This window comes from Rattus rattus, chromosome 16 (assembly GCF_011064425.1).
Source record: "Rattus rattus isolate New Zealand chromosome 16, Rrattus_CSIRO_v1, whole genome shotgun sequence".
NCBI classification, from domain to species: domain Eukaryota; kingdom Metazoa; phylum Chordata; class Mammalia; order Rodentia; family Muridae; genus Rattus; species Rattus rattus.
Window position 1 is genome coordinate 15,357,158 of NC_046169.1, and position 17,721 is coordinate 15,374,878.

The following is a 17,721-nucleotide window of genomic DNA, read 5'->3' on the forward strand; positions in this document are numbered from 1 at the left end:
AATAAAATAAAATAAAATTGAGAAATCCTTAGGCAATCTGACAAAACCAAAGAAATCCAAAGTTCATTGGGGATTGCAGTGGAAAAACTGTACTCAGAAAATCTGGATAACCCAGAAGAAATAAAAGGATTTCTAATGGATATCATCCACCTGATACATTACAAGCCATGAAATGGCAAAATCCTGCCATCACAGGAGAGACCACCAGTAATGCCCACCCTTACCCATATCCCTGACCCAAAAGGAAACTATATATGGCCTCTGGGAACAGGAAGATAGGGGCACTCAAGCTGCAGGTCCCCTGCGGTCCAGACACTGCCTGGATCTGAAGGGACGAGGTCAAACAGCTCCCTGCACCCATATCCCGGGGGAGGGAGAGCTAAACCTTCAGAGGGGCAGACACGACTGGGAAGCTAGAAAAGACTACACTCTGCCCACATTTCTGACTCTAGAGGAAAATGCCTAGCGCTCTCTGGGCCCCCTGTGAACAGGGACCCGAGAAAAGGTGGGGCAGGCCCTTCTGGTTACTGCCCTCACAGAGAGCTGAAATGCAGTCCCCCAAGGAGCGACTTCAGGCCAGAGACCAGAGGTAAGACCAACCTCTTGGAGCAACCAGCAGGTGGTCCAAGTGACCTGCCTGGTGGACTCAGGACACACGCCCACAAGAACAGCTGAAGAGCAGTAGACAGGAAAGACTACACACCTGAAAGCAGAATAATATGTTCCCATAACTGGCTGAAAGGAAACAGGAAAACAGGTCTACAGCACTACTGACACACAGGCCTATAGGACGATCTAGCCACTGTCAGAAATAGCAGAAAAAGATAACACTAGAGACAACCTGACAGTGAGAAACAAGCACAGGAACCCAAGCAACAGAAACCAAGACTACATGGCATCATCGGAGCCCAATTCTACCACCAAAGCAAACACTGAATATCCAAACACACCAGAAAAGCAAGATCTAGATTTTAAATCACATTTGATCATGATGATGGAGGACTTCAAGAAAGACATAAAGAACTCCCTTAGAGAAATGCAGGAAAACATAATAAAAAAAATTAGAAGCCTATAGAGAGGAATCACAAAAATCCCTGAAAGAATTACAAGAAAACACAATCAAACAGCTGAAGGAATTAAAAAAGGAAATAGAAGCAATAAAGAAAGTAAAAAGGGAAACAACCCTGGATATAGAAACCCAAAGGAAGAGACAAGGAGCCGTAAATACAAGCATCACCAACAGAATACAAGAGATAGAAGAGAGAATCTCATGAGCAGAAGATTCCATAGAAATTATCGACACAACTGTTAAAGATAATGGAAAATGGAAAAGGCTACTGGCCCAAAACCGACAGGAAATCCAGGACTCAATGAGAAGATCAAACCTAAGGATAATAGGTATAGAAGAGAGAGAAGACTCCCGGCTGAAAGGACCAGTAAATATCTTCAACAAAATCATAGAAGAAGGGGTTGGGGATTTAGCTCAGTGGTAGAGCGCTTGCCTAGCAAGCGCAAGGCCCTGGGTTCGGTCCCAAGCTCTGAAAAAAAAAATAATTGAAAAAAAATCATAGAAGAAAACAAACCTGAAGAAAGAGATACCCATAAATATACAAGAAGCCTACAGAACTCCAAATAGATTGGACCAGAAAAGAAACTCCTCCCATCACATAATAGTCAAAACACCAAATGGACAAAACAAAGAAAAATATTAAAAGCATAAAGGGAAAAGGTCAAGTAACATATAAAGGCAGACCTATCAGAATTACACCAGACTTCTCACCAGAGACTATGAAAACCAGAAGTTCCTGGACAGATGTCATACAGACCCTAAGAGAACACAAATACCAGCCCAGGGTACTGTATTCAGCAAAACAATCAAATAAAATAGATGGAGAGACCAAGATATTCCATGACAAAACCAAATTTACACAATATCTTTCTAAAAATCCAGCCCTACAAAGGACAATAAATGGTAAAGACCAACACAAAGAGGCAAGCTACACGTAGAAAAAGCAAGAAACTAATCCTTTTGCAATAAAACAGAGAAGACAAGCACACAAACATAATCTCACATCCAAATACGAATATAACAGGAAGCAACAATCACTATTCCTTAATATCTCTCAACATCAATGGACTCAATTCCCCAATAAAAAGACACAGATTAACAAACTGGATACGTAATGAGGATCCAGCATTTTGCTGCCTACAGGAAACACACCTCAGAGACAAAGACAGACATTACTTCAGAGCAAAAGGCTGGAAAACAACTGTCCAAGCAAATGGTCAGAAGAAGCAAGCTGGAGTAGCCATTCTAATATCGAATAAAATCGGTTTTCAATCAAAAGTCATCAGAAAAGATAAGAAAGGTCAATTCTTATTCATCAGAGGAAAAATCCACCAAGATGAACTCTCAATCCTAAATACCTATGCTCCAAATACAAGGGCACCTACATACATAAAAGAAACCTTACAAAAGTTCAAAGGACACATTGCACCTCACATAATAATAGTAGGAGATTTCAACACCTCACTCTCATCAATGGACACATCATGGAAACAGAAATTAAACAGAGACATAGACTAACAGAAGTTATGAACCAAATGGACTTAACAGATATTTATAGAACATTCTCTCCTAAAACAAAAGGATATTCCTTCTTCTTACCACCTCATGGTACTTTGTCCAAAATTGACCATATATTCAGTCATAAAACAGGCCTCAACACATACAGAAAGAAATAATCCCATGCATCCTATCAGACCACCATGGGCTAAAGCTGGTCTTCAATAACAATAAGGAAAGAAAGCCCACATATACATGGAAATTGAACAATGCTCTACTCAATGATAACCTGGTCAAGGAAGAAATAAAGAAAGAAATTATACACTTCTTAGTATTTAATGAAAATGAAGATACAGCATACCCAAACTTATGGGACACAGTGAAGGCTGTGATAAGAGGTAAACTCATAAGCTCTGAGTGCCACAGAAAGAAACAGGAGAGAGCATATATCAGCAGCTTGACAGCACACCTAAAAGCTCTAGAACAAAAAGAAGCATATACAACCAGGAGGAGTAGAAGGCAGGAAATAATCAAACTCAGAGCTGAAATCAACCAAGTAGAAACAAAAAGGACTATACAAAGAATCAACAGAACCAAAAGTTGATTCTTTGAGAAAATCAACAAATAGATAAACCCTTAGCCAGATTAAGCAGAGGACACAGAGAGTGTGTCCAAATTAACAAAATCAGAAATGAAAAGGGAGACATAACTACAAAATCAGAGGAAGTTCAAAAAATTATCAGATCCTACTACAAAAGCCTATATTCAACAAAACTTGAAAATCTGCAGGACATGGACAATTTCCTAGACAGATACCAGGTACCGAAGTTAAATCAGGAACACATAAGCCATTTAAACAACCCCATAACTCCTAAGGAAATAGAAGTAGTCATTAAAGGTCTCCCAACCAAAAAGAGCCCAGGTCCAGACGGGTTCAGTGCAGAATTCTATCAGACCTTCATAGAAGACCTCATAGTATCCAAACTATTCCACAAAATTGAAACAAATGGAGCACTACCGAATTCCTTCTATGAAGCCACAATTACTCTTATACCTAAACCACACAAAGACCCAACAAAGAAGGAGAACTTCAGACCAATTTCCCTTATGAATATTGATGTAAAGATACTCATTAAAATTCTTGCAAACCGAATCCAAGAGCACATCAAAACAATTATCCATCACGATCAAGTAGGCTTCAGTCCAGGGATGAGGGAAAGGTTTAATATGTGGAAAACCGTCAACGTAATCCACTATATAAACAAACTGAAAGATAAAAACCACATGATCATTTCATTAGATGCTGAGAAAGCATTTGACAAAATTCAACACCCCTTCATGATAAAAGTCCTGGACAGAGGGGTTGGGGATTTAGCTCAGTGGTAGAGCGCTTGCCTAGGAAGCGTGAGGCCCTGGGTTCGGTCCCCAGCTCCGAAAAAAAAAAAAAAGGAAAAAAAGTCCTGGACAGAAGAGGAATACAAGGCCCACACCTAAACATAGTAAAAGCCATATACAGCAAACAAGTTTCTAACATTAAACTAAATGGAGAGAAACGTGAAGCAATCCCACTAAAATCAGGGACTAGACAAGGCTGCCCACTCTCTCCCTACTTATTCAATATGGTTCTCGAAGTCCTAGCCAGAGTGATCAGACAGCAAAAGGAGGTCAAAGGGATACAAATTGGAAGGGAAGAAATCAAAATATCACTATTTGTAGATGATATGATAGTATACTTAAGTGATCCCAAAAGTTCCACCAGAGTACTACTAAAGCTGATAAACACTTCTGCAAAGTGGCTGGGTATAAAATTAACTCAAATAAATCAGTACCCTTCCTCTACACAAAAGAGAAACAAGCTGAGAAAGAAATTAGGGAAACGACACCCTTCATAATAGTCCCCAAAAATATAAAGTACCTCGGTGTGACTTTAACCAAGCAAGTAAAAGATCTGTACAGTAAGAACTTCAAGCCTCTGAAGAAAGAAATTGAAGAAGATCTCAGAAGATGGAAAGATCTCCCATGCTCATGGATTGGCAGGATTAATATAGTAAAAATGGCCATTTTACCAAAAGTGATCTATAGATTCAATGCAATCCCCATCAAAATACCAATCCAATTCTTCAGAGAGTTAGACAGAACAACTTGCAAATTCATCTGGAATAACAAAAAAACCCAGGATAGCTGAAACTATCCTCAACAATAAAAGAACTTCCAGGGGAATCACTATCCCTGAACTCAAGCAGTATTACAGAGCAATAGTGATAAAAACTGCATGGTATTGGTACAGAGACAGGCAGATAGATCAGTGGAATAGAATTAAAGACCCAGAAATGAACCCACACACCTATGGTCACTTGATTTTTGACAAAGGAGCCAAACCCATCCAATGGAAAAAAGATAGCATTTTCAGCAAATGGTGCTTGTTCAATTGGAGGTCAGCATGTAGAAGAATGCAGATCGATCCATTCTTATCACCCTGTAAAGCTTAAGTCCAAGTGGATCAAGGACCTCCACATCAAACCAGATACACTCAAACTAATAGAAGAAAAAAAGTAGGAAGAGTCTCGAAACACATTTCCTGAACAAAACACCAGCGGCTTATGCTCTAAGATCAAGAATCAACAAATGGGATCTCATAAAACTGCAAAGCTTCTGTAAGGCAAAGGACACTGTTCTTAGGACACAATGACAACCAACAGATTGGGAAAAGATCTTTACCAATCCTACAACAGATAAAGGGCTTATATCCAAAATATTCAAAGAACTCACGAAGTTAGACTGCAGGGAGACAAATAATGCTATTAAAAACTGGGGTTCAGAGCTAAACAAAGAATTCACAGCTGAGGAATGCCGAATGGCTGAGAAACACCTAAAGAAATGTTCAACGTCTTTAGTCATAAGGGAAATGCAAATCAAAACAACCCTGAGATTTCACCTCACACCAGTGAGAATGGCTAAGATCAAAAACTCAGGTGACAGCAAATGCTGGCGAGATGTGGAGAAAGAGGAACACTCCTCCATTGTTGGTGGGATTGCAGACTGGTACAACCATTCTGGAAATCAGTCTGGAGGTTCCTCAGAAAATTGGACATTGAACTACCTGAAGACCCAGCTATTCCTCTCTTGGGCATATACCCAAAAGATGCCCCAACATATAGCAAAGACACACGCTCCACTATATTCGCAGCAACCTTATTTATAATAGCCAGAAGCTGGAAAGAACCCAGATGCCCTTCAACAGAGGAATGGATACAGAAAATGTGGTACATCTACACAATGGAATATTACTACTCAGCTATCAAAAACAATGACTTTATGAAATTCATAGGCAAATGGATGGAACTGGAAAATATCATCCTGAGTGAGGTAACCCAATCACAGAAAAACACACATGGTATGCACTCATTGATAAGTGGCTATTAGCCCAAATGCTTGAATTGCCCTAGATGCACAGAACACATGAAACTCAAGAGGATGATCAAAATGCGAATGCTGCACTCCCTCTTTAAAAGGGGAACAAGAATACCCTTGGCAGGGAATAGGAAGGCAAAGTTTAAAACAGAGGCAGAAGGAACACCCATTCAGAGCCTGCCCCACATGTGGCCCACACATATACAGCCACCCAATTAGACAAGATGGATGAAGCAAAGAAGTGCAGGCTGACAGGAACCAGATGTAGATCTCTCCTGAGAGACACACCCAGAATACAGCAAATACATAGGCGAATGCCAGCAGCAAACCACTGAACTGAGAATGGGACCCCCGTTGAAGGAATCAGAGAAAGGACTGAAAGAGTTGAAGGGGCTTGAGACCCCATATGAACAACAATGCCAACCAACCAGAGCTTCCAGGGACTAAGCCACTACCCAAAGACTATACATGGACTGACCCTGGACTCTGACCTCATAGGTAGCAATGAATATCCTAGTAAGAGCACCAGGGGAAGGGGAAGCCCTTGTTCCTGCTAAGACTGAACCCGCAGTGAACATGATTGTTGGGGGGAGGGTGGTAATGTGGGGAGGATGGGGAGGGGAACACCCATACAGAAGGGGAGGGGGAAGGGTTAGGGGGATGTTGACCCGGAAACCGGGAAAGGGAATAACAATCAAAATGTAAATAAGAAATACTCAAGTTAATAAAGAAAAAAAAAGAAAAAAGTTAAAAATAAATAAATAAATCTTTAAAAAATGTATAATATTAGGTGAGGGCACATTCTTTCAGAGGGAATAATAAACCACATATTCTCCTTCATATACAGATCCTATCCTAATACATATGTATGTAAACAAATGTAGATGTGGGTACCATGGATAGAAAATACAACAAGAAAAAGGTGAATGCTAGGTGGTAAGGAAGGAACTGAGTGGTGGATAAGGACTGAACACAGGTACAGAACCCTCAGACCATGAAAGAAGATTAAGAGTTAAATGTTTTTCTAATCTCAACTTTGTCACTGATCTTCTAGGGTTTGGGGGTGGATATGTACATAACAATATATTTTATAGCAATGGTATAAAATCTAATGTGAAACTCCAGGGCTTCAGAATGGCTTTTCTAACCATATAAAAGTTCACTTAGATATGTAAACTTTTGGTCTGTTTAATTTTGGCTGTGTGGATCATTTTTTATTTGCCAGTTCTCTATGATAAAATTTTCATTAGAAAAAAAGATACTTAATTTAGAAACTTAAATTTCAGTTCATTTTTTTTAATTTTTGTACAAGAGACAAAGATCAAGTCTTTCCCATCAAAGTGGAAAGCCAAGCTAAAGGAACAGTGGGAACTAATAGGAATGATGGTGGCACAGAAGTAGAAACAGAGGATGGGGTGGACTCAAAATATAATATACTTATATTAGAATGTCTGTGTGACCCTGTATTATTTATAACAAATGTTCATAGCAAACACTTTAAAGTGTTAAATTTGCCCCCCAAAAAAATCCCACAATAACAGAAAAAAAAAAACCTTTCACTCTTTCCTAAAGCCATTTCCTAAAAAGGTTGTCTGTTCTTCAATGTGAATTTTATTGTCACCTTTATCATAAACTAGGGGGTGTGTCATATGCTTGAATCAAAGAGCAAAGGGCACTCTCCAAGAGTTTCAGGTTGTTATGTACTGGAATTGGATTACAGGCACATAGGTACTGATAAAAATATAGACAGTGTGATAAGAAAGGAAAAGACTGTCAAGAACGAAAATGGCTCAGAGAGCTGGGAAAGAAGGCCCAAAGGCTCAAAGGCCCTGGGACATTAAAGTCCTCCTCCTTCACAGATTATTTACATGGTGCTTTCTGGATTTTTGTAGAGTGTGTGTGTGTGTGTGTGTGTGTGTGTGTGTGTGTGTGTGTGTTTTCATTCTGTTTTGTTGCACGAGCCCATGGTCAAAGAATGTGGTAATTTAGGTGAGAATGTTCCCTGTAGACTCATCTGTTTGAATGCTTATTCCACAGTTGAAACTATTTGGGAAGGATTGGGAGGTATGTATCCTTATTAGAGGAGGTTTGTCAAGAGAGTGGAGTTTAGGGTGCCTAGAACCTACACCATCTACAAGTCTCTCTCTCTCTCTCTCTCTCTCTCTCTCTCTCTCCCACTGCCCCTTGACTTTCTCTTGACTTTGGATCAGATGGAAAATCTGAGCTACTGCCCCAGTGCCATGACTACCCGATGGCCATGGACTCATTCTCTGAAACTGTAAGCAAGCTCCCAATTAAATATTTTCTTTTCTTTTCTAAGTTTCCTTGGCCATGGTGTCTCTTCATAGTAGTTGAGCAGCAACTAAGAAAGAGGGGGCTCCATCCTTCTATCATTGGTTTCTTCATGTGTCAATCTTAACGCCTCTGGAAATGTCTTATCTGCTGTTCTCCTACATCAGGTATGGCTGCGTAGGATTGTTGCCACATCCTTTCCTGTATTCCTGTCATTGTGAGGAAAATGGATGGAACCAGAGATCACCACATTAAGTAAAATAAATCAGGTTCAGAAAGACAAACATTGCAAATCGATTCTTTCTCGGTTTTACTTTATTTTCAGTCACATTGGAGGTGAGTGTCTTTCACATCCATATATAGGTACCTGCCGAGGACGGAAGAACACACTGGGTACCTAGAACTGTAGTTGCAGGCAGGCGTGAGCCTCACCCATCAAGACAGGCTCCATGGTATAAAATCTAAAGTCATTTGAAAGATTGCTTCGAGAGCTTCAAGGCAGCCTGCTCACCCAAAGCAACCTTGTTGTGTGACAGGTTTAAGCAAAAAAAAAAAAAAAAAAAAAAAAAACACCTATTAACCCCATAAAAGGAACTGATGGCAGACCAAAATAAAAATTACACCAAAGTTCAACTTGACAAAACAGCTGATTTATTGGGATTCCTTGCAGGAGTGGGGGGTGAGAAGTTTGGGGGTTTTTTAATTTTATTTTTCTTGGCTATTTTATGTATTTACGTTTCAAATGTTATTCCCTCCCCCCTCACGTATCCCCTCTCCACTTACCCTACTTCTATGAGGATGCTCCCACTCCCTCCCACCCACCCACTCCAACCTAAACGCCATGGCAGTACCCTACATTGGGGGGAAAGCCTTCACAGGACCAAGGGCTTTTCCTCCCATTGATGCTGGACAATGCCATCCTCTGCTACAAATGTGGGTGGAGTCATGAATTCCTCCATGTGTACTCATTGGTTGGTGGTTTAGTCCCTAGGAGCTCTGGAGGGGTCTTGTTGGTTGATATTGTTGTTCTTCCTATGGTGTTGCAAACAACTTCAGCCCCTTCAGTCTTTTCTCCAACTCCTCTATTGGAGTCCCTTTGTCCAGCCCAACGGTTAGCTGCAACCATCCTCATCTGTATCATAGGGCTCTAATAGAATCTCTCAAGAGACACCGATATCTGGCTCCTGTCAGCATGCACATCTTGGCACCAGCAATAGTGACTGGGTTTGGTGGCTGCATATGGGAAGGATCACCAGGTGGGGCAATCTCTGGATGACTTTTTCTTCAGTACCTTCTCCACTCTTTGTCCTTGTATTTCCTCCCCTGAGTATTTTATTCTCCCTTCTAAGAAGGAATGAAGCAATCACATTCTGATCTTGCTTCTTTGTGGGCTTTATATAATCTGTGAATATTTTCTTAGGTATTCCAAGCTTTTGGGCTAATATCCACTTATCAGTGAGTACATATGATTTGTGTTCTTTGGTGACGGGTTTACGTCATTTAGAATGATATTTTCTAGTTCTATCCACTTGCCTAAGAATTTCATGTAGTAATTGTTTGTAATAGTTGAGTAGTGCTCCATTGTGTAAATGTACATTTTCTGTATCCATTCCTCTGCTGATGGACATCTGGGTTCTTTCTACCGTCTGGCTATTATAAATAAGACTGCTATAAACACAGTGGAACATGTGTCCTTGTAATATATTTGAGCATCTTTTGGTATATTCCCAGAAGAGGTATAGCTGGGTCTTCAGATAGTACTATGTTCAATTTTCTGAGGAACCTCCAGACTGATTTCCAGAGTGGTTGTACCAGCTTGCAATCCCACCAACAATGGAGGAGTGTTCCTCTTTCTCCACATCCTCACCAACATCTGATATCACCTGAGTTTTTGATCTTAGCCATTCTGACTGGTGTGAGGTGGAATCTCAGGGTTGTTTTGATTTGCATTTCCCTGATGACTAAGGATGTTGAACATTTTTTATTGAATATTTTTTATTTACATTTCAAATGCTATTCCCTTTCCCAGTGTCCCATCCATAAGCCCCTATCCCATCTGCCTCCCCCTTCTTGAGTAAGGGTATTCCCTCGTTAGGTGCTTCTCAACCATAAGATATTCCTCATTTGAAAATTATTTGCTTAGCCCTGTACCACGTTTAATAGGATTATTTGATTCTCAGGAGTCTAACTTCTTGAGTTCTTTGTATATATTGGATATTAGTCCTGTATCAGATGTACATTTGGTAAAGAACTTTTCCCAATCTGCTGGTTGCCATTTTCTCCTAATGACAGTGTTCTTTGACTTACAGAAGCTTTGCAACTTTATAAAGTCCCATTTGTTGATACTTGATGTTAGAGCATAAGCCATTGGTGTTCTGTTGAGGAAATTTTCCCCAGTGCCCATGTGTTTGAGAATCTTCCCCACTTTTCTTCTATTAGTTTGAGTGTATCTGGTTTTATGTGGAGGTCCTTGATCAACTTCGACTTGAGCTTTGTACAGGGTGATAAGAATGGATTGATTTGTATTCTTCTACATGCTGACCTCCAGTTGAACCAGCACCATTTGTTGAAAATGCTATCTTTCTTCCACTGTATGGTTTTATCTCCTTTGTCAAAGATCAAGTGACCATAGGTGTGTGGGTTCATTTCTGGGACTTCAATTCCATTCCATTGATCTACCTGACTGTCTCTGTACCAAAACCATACAGTTTTTATCACTATTGTTCTGTGATAAGCTTGAGGTCAGGCATGATGATTCTGCCACAAATTCTTTTATTGTTTTGGATAGTTTTTGATATCCTGGGTTTTTTGTTATTCCAAATGAATTTGCAAATTGCTCTTTCTAACTCTATAAAGAATTGAGTTGGAATTTTTATGTGATTTGAGTTGAATATTTAGATTGCCTTCAGGAAGGCAGCCATTTTTAAAATATTAATCTTGCCAATTCATGAGCATGGGAGATCCTTCTAACTTCTGAGATCTTCTTCGATTTCTTTCTTCTTGAAAGAAATTGAGACTTGAAGTTCTTGTCATACAGATATCTTTCACTTGCCTGGTTAGAGTCACACCAAGGTATTTTATATTATTTGTGACCGTTGTGAAGGGTGTCTTTCCCTAATTTTCTTCTCATCCTATTTATCCTTTGCATAGACAAAGGCTACTGATTTGTCTGTGTTAATTTTATATTCAGTCACTTTGTTGAAGTTGTTTATCAGCTGTAGGAGTTCTCTGCTGGAACTATTGGGATCACTTAAGTATATTATCATAACATTTGCAATTAGTGACATTTTGACTTCTTACTTTCCAACTTGTATCCCCTTGACTTCCTTTCATTGTCTGATTGCTCTGGGTAGGACTTTGAGTACTATATTGAATATGTAGGAAGAGAGTGGGCAGCCTTGTCTAGTCACTGATTTTAGTAGGATTGCTTAAAGTTTCTCTCCATTTAGTTTGATGTAGGCTACTGGTTTGTTGTATATTGCTTTTATTGTGTTTCGGTATGGACCTTGAATCCCTCATCTTTCCAAGACTGTTAACTTTAAGGGATGTTCAATTTTGTCAAATGCTTTCTTGCCATCTAATAAATTGATCATGTGGCTTTTTTCTTTGACTTTGTTTATATAGTGAATTACGTTGATGGATTTCCATATTTGAACCATCCCTGCATCCCTAGGATGAAGCCTACTTGATCATGATGGATGATCGTTTTGTTGTGTTCTTCAATTCAGATTGAGAGAATTTTATTGAGTATTTTTGGGTCGATATTCATAAGAGAAATTGATCTGAAGTTCTCTTTCTCTTTTGGGTCTTTGTGTGCTTTAGGTATAAGTGTAACTGTAGCTTCATAGAAGTATTTGGATAGTGCTCCATCTGTTTCTATTTTGTGGAATAATGTGGACAGTATTGGTATTAGGTCTATGAAGGTCTGATAGAATTCTGCACTTAAACCCATCTGGTCATCGACTTTTTTTTGGTTGGGAGACTTTTAATAACAGCTTCTATTTCTTTAGGAGTTATGGGACTGTTTAGATGGTTTATGTGATCCTGATTAACTGGTACCTGATATTCTGCCTAGAAAATTGTTCATTTCATCCACATTTTCCAGTTTTGTTGAGTATAGGCTTTTGTAGTAAGATCTGATGATTTTTTTTAATTTCCCCGCTTTCTGTTGTTACGTCTACCATTTCATTTCTGATTTTGTTAATTTGGATACTCTGTGCCCTCTGCTCAGTCTACCTAAGGGTTTATCTATCTTGTTGATTTTCTCAAAGAACCAGCTCTTGGTTTTGTTGATTCTTTGTATAGTTCTTTTTGTTTCTACTTGGTTGATTTCAGTCATGAGTTTGATTGTTTCCTGCCATCTACTCCTCTTGGATGTGTTTGCTTCTTTTTGTTCTAGAGTTTTCAGGTGTGCCATCAAGCTGTTAGTGTATGCTCTCTACAGTTTCTTTTTGGAAGCACTCAGAGCTATGAGCCTCTTAGTACTGCTTTCATTGTATGTCATAAGTTTGGGTATGTTGTGCCTTCATTTTCATTAATTTCTAAAAAGTCTTTAATTTCTTTCATTATTTCTTCCTTTACCAACTTGTTGTTGAGTAGAAAATTGTTCAGCTTCCACGTGTGGGGGAGGGGGACTTTTGTTGTTTTTGTTGTTATTGAAGAACAGCCTCAGTCCGTGGTGATCTGATAGAATTCATGGGATTATTTCAATGTTCTTGAATCTATTGAGACCTGTTTTGTGACTGATTTGAGAAGGTACCATGAGGTGCTGAAAGGAAGGTATATTCTTTTGTTTTAGGATGTAGTGTTCTATAGATGTCTGTTAAATCCACTTGTTTCATAACTTCTGTTAGTTTCACTGTGTCTCTGTTTAGTTTCTGCTTCCATGCTCTGTCCATTGATGAGAGTGGGGTGTTAAAGTCTCTTATTATTGTGTGTGGTGCAATGTATGCTTTGAACTTAAACAAAGTTTCTTTTATGAATGTGGGTGCCCTTGCATTTGGACACAGATGTTCAGAATTGAGAGCTCATCTTGGTAGACTTTTCCTTTGATGCGTATGAAGTTATCTTTTTTGATAACTTTTGATTGAAAGTCGATTTTATTGATATTAGAATGGTTACTCCAGCTTGTTTCTTGGGACCATTTGCTTGGAAAACTTTTTCCCAGCCTTTTACTCTGAGGTAGTGTCTGTCTTTGTCACTGAGGTGCATTTCCTGAATGCAGCAAAATGCTGGGTCCTCTTTATATATCCAGTCTGTTAGTCTATGTCTTTTTAGTGGGTAATTGAGTCCATTGATGTTGCAAGATGTTAGGGACAAATGATTATTGTTTCCTGTTATTTTTGTTGTTAGAGATGGAATTATGTTTGTGTGGCTATCTTCTTTTGGGTTAGTTGAAATTAGATTACTTTCTTCCTTTTGCTCAGGCGTAGTTTCCCTCTTTGTGTTGGAATTTTCCATCTATTATCTTTTGTAGCGCTGGATTTGTGGAAAAATATTGCATAAATTTGGTTTTGTCATGGAATAGCTTGGTTTCTCCAATCTGTAGTAATTGAGAGTTTTGCTGGACATAGTAGCCTAGGCTGACATTTGTGTTCTCTTAGGGTCTGTACAACATCTGCCGAGGATCTTCTGACTTTCATAGTCTCTGGTGAGAAGTCTGGTGTAATTCTGATAGGTCTGCCTTTATATGTTACATTTTTCCCTTACTGCTTTGAGTATTCTTCCTTTGTTTTGTACATTTGGTGCTTTGAATATTACGTGATGGGAGGAATTTCTTTTCTAGTCCAATTTATTTGAAGTTCTGTAGGCTTCTTGTATGTTTAAGGGCATCTCTTTCTTTAGGTTAGAAAGTTTTCTTCTATAATTTTGTTGAAGATATTTACTGGCCCTTTAAGTTGGGAGTCTTCCCTTTATTCTATACTTATTATCCTTAGGTTTGATCTTCTCATTGTGTCTTGGAATTCCTGAATGTTTTTGGTTAGGACCTTTTTGCTTTTTTGCATTTTCTTTGACTATTACGTCAATGTTTTCTATGGTAGCTTCTGCTCCTGAGATTCTCTCTTCATTTTCTTGTATTGTTGGTGATGCTTACATCTATGACTCCTGATCTCTTCCCTGGGTTTTCTTTCTCCAGGGTTGTCTCCCTTTGTGCTTTCTTTATTGTTTCTATTTCCATTTTTAGTTCCTGGATGATTTTGTTCAATTTTTTTGCCTGTTTGGTTGTGTTTTCCTATAATTCTTTAAGGGATTTTTGTTTCCTCTTTAAGGACTTCTATTTGTTTACCTGTATTGTTTTGTATTTCTTTTAGGGAGTTATTTGTGTCCTTCTTAAAGTCCTCTATCATCATTATGAGATGTGGTTTTTAAATCCAAATCTTGCTTTTCCAGTGAGTTGAGATATCCAGTATTTGCTGTGGTGGGAGAACTGGGTTCTGATGATGCCAAGTAGACATGGTTTCTATTGCTTAGGCTCTTGTGCTTGCCTCTCACCATCTGGTTATCTCTGATGTTAGTTGGTTTTGCTGTCTCTGACTGGAGCTTGTCCCTCCTGTGAGCCTGTGAAACTGTGAGCTTTGAAGTGAAAGCACTCCTGACAGACCAGCTCTCTGCTGGCAGGTTTTAGTTCTAAGAGCTCTGGGTGCAGATGGAGATAAGAAGGGTCCTGTCCTAGGACTCCCTGTGGGCTCCCAAGCCCTGTGCACTCCTGGCAGGTCTCCTTTTGGACAGTCAGTAGAGAGAAAGTGGGGTCCTACCTGTGGGCTGAGGGCTTAGGAGGAAGAGTACTCCTGGCAGTTCAGCTCTCTACAGGCAGGTTTTGTGTCCAAGGGCTGTGGAACAGCTCCAGCTCTGGGCACAGATTGAAACGATCTTTTTGTAAGCCTGGATAGCTCTAGGTTGTCACCCATAGCTCATCCCAGCAGGAGTGACAAGTCAAAAAACCTTGAACTCTGAAACTTTCTGTACATTTTTAGGCAACTTAACAGCTCAGGGAATCTCCTGTCCTCAATAATCCTTAGTGCTTATAAAGCTTTGAGACGAGGGACCTCAGGTATCTGATTAATTTAAAGGACTAACAGACTTTGGAGTTGTTTAGTGTCTGAGACTTAATGAGCCTTCCTTTAGAATTTTCTCAGTGTTATGCAGGCTCAGTTTAGAATTTTCTGAGTTTTAAGGTATTTCCTTCTAGGATGAAATGACTCAAAGAAAAATGCTACACAGACATTCCATGCAAAGTTTCCACATTCAACCATTTGACCATACATAGGATGTCACAGCCGTGATCAAAATTTAACCACAGTATCTGTTAGCAGAACTTGTCAGTATCTGAATTTTATAGGGATGCAGATTGTAAGAATTGGAGGAGGGGCACAAAGGTTTCTATGATACTTCACAGGAAAACTGAGAGGCCAGGGATTGTGTTCAGGTCATGATTTCTACAGGCAGTTCCTGAAAAGGCAACAGGTAAAACTACTGTGAGACTGAAAATAATATTGTAGTAGAGACCCACAGATGCTAGGGATGAACATCTACAGCATCTGCTGAGAAGAGACAGCAGAAAGCAACATGGATGGGCATCACAGATGCCCCTACAGCATTAAGACAGGATTGTGTATGCTACCATGTGACCTGAATGACAGATATGGAGCCAGAGGACTTAACACAAGGTCCAATGTCTGAATATCATGTGGATGTTCTTTTCCAGGAGCTGACTAGGTGAACCAATGTCCTCTTTCATAATAGCAGTATCTCTAGAGAGGAAGGTGAACTTGATTGAAAGTTCACATATGCTTCACCTCTGAAAGCTCTGGGATGACAGATTCCTACACAAAGATAATTAAGGAACGAAATGGAGGTGAGCTTGGATATCAAAGGCATATATGAGAATCTGAAAGACATCAGATGATTGAGAGTGAAACCCCACTTAATTTCCATACATTTCTGTCACATTTTTACTTCACTATCCAATGGCAAGTAGAGTCATGTTGCCATTGTTTTAGGGACAACAGCAGCTCTGCGATAGCAATTTTTAATTATTAATTTTTTAAATTGCTTTCATTTTATATGAGTGTTTTACCTCATATGTATACATGTCCAGCAAAAGCACACCTGATGGCCTAAGAAATCAGAAGAGGGCATCAGATCCCATAGAATCAGAATCACAGGTGGTTTTGAGATACCATGTGGGTGCTGGACACTGAACCTAAGTCCTCTGTAAGAGCAACAAGCATTCTTAACTTCCGAGTCATCTCTCCAACCCACATACCAAATGTCATGGCCACAAAACATCATATATTAAGTGAATATGGAAGGAGATTTAGAATTCCTCTAGTTTTGACTGGCTGAGATATTGTTCGATTAAGAGAATGCTTGCCTATCATGCCCAAGGCCCTGGATTTGATTCAAGCACTATATATAACCTGGCCTGATGGCACAAACCTGTAATCTCTTGGGGAGGTAAAGGATCAGGAGTTCAAGATCACACTTTTACACATAGTAAGTTTGAGGCTAACCTGGCATCCGTGAGACTCGAACTTTAAAAAAAATGGGAGTTGAGTGATGGCTCAGTTAATAAAATGGCTGCCACACAAGCATCAAGACATGAGTTCAGATGCTCAGAACATATGTAAAAGCCACATATAGTTGTGTACATGCAATTCCACCCTTGTGAAGGCAGGCAGCTCTCTGGAGATCTGCCTAGCCTAATCAGTAAGCCTTGGATTGAGGGAGAGATACTGTTTCAAAAAAATAAAGATGAGGTATACAGAGAGATGGTTCAGTGGGTAAGGGCATTTACTGGTATCATCATCATCATCATCTTCATCTTCATCATCATCATCACTATCATCATAATCATCATCATCATCATCATCATCTTCATCATCATCATCACTATCATCATAATCATCATCATCAGACAGAATCTTACTATGTAGTCCTCACTATTCCCAACACCACTATGTAGACCATAAGGCTGACATCTAACACACAGAAATCCACCCACCTCTGCCTCCCAAGTGCTGGGATGAAAGACATGGGCGACTACACAGGGCAGGTTTTCTGTCCTTGCAGAAAATTAGAATTCGGTTTCCAGCACTCTCCACAGGTAACAGGTAACTCCAGCTCCAGGAGATCTAGAAATTTGGGCCTCCTTTGTGCAACTGTATACATGTGGCATATGCCCATAGACATAAGCATACAGATTAATAATACAATCATCTTTCAAAATTAAAAGTGGAAAATTATTGCGAAAAGTGACTGATGTCTAAGGACTCTACACACATACACACATGCTCTCATATGCACTCATACCTGCACACATACATGTACTTAAAACACATGCACACCAAGAATTGCTGTGGTACTCTAACAGCCTATCCCACTTGCTCACAAAAATCACTGTAGGAGGCAGCTAAATATTCAATATCGCAACAGCAATTTGGGTGAAGTTG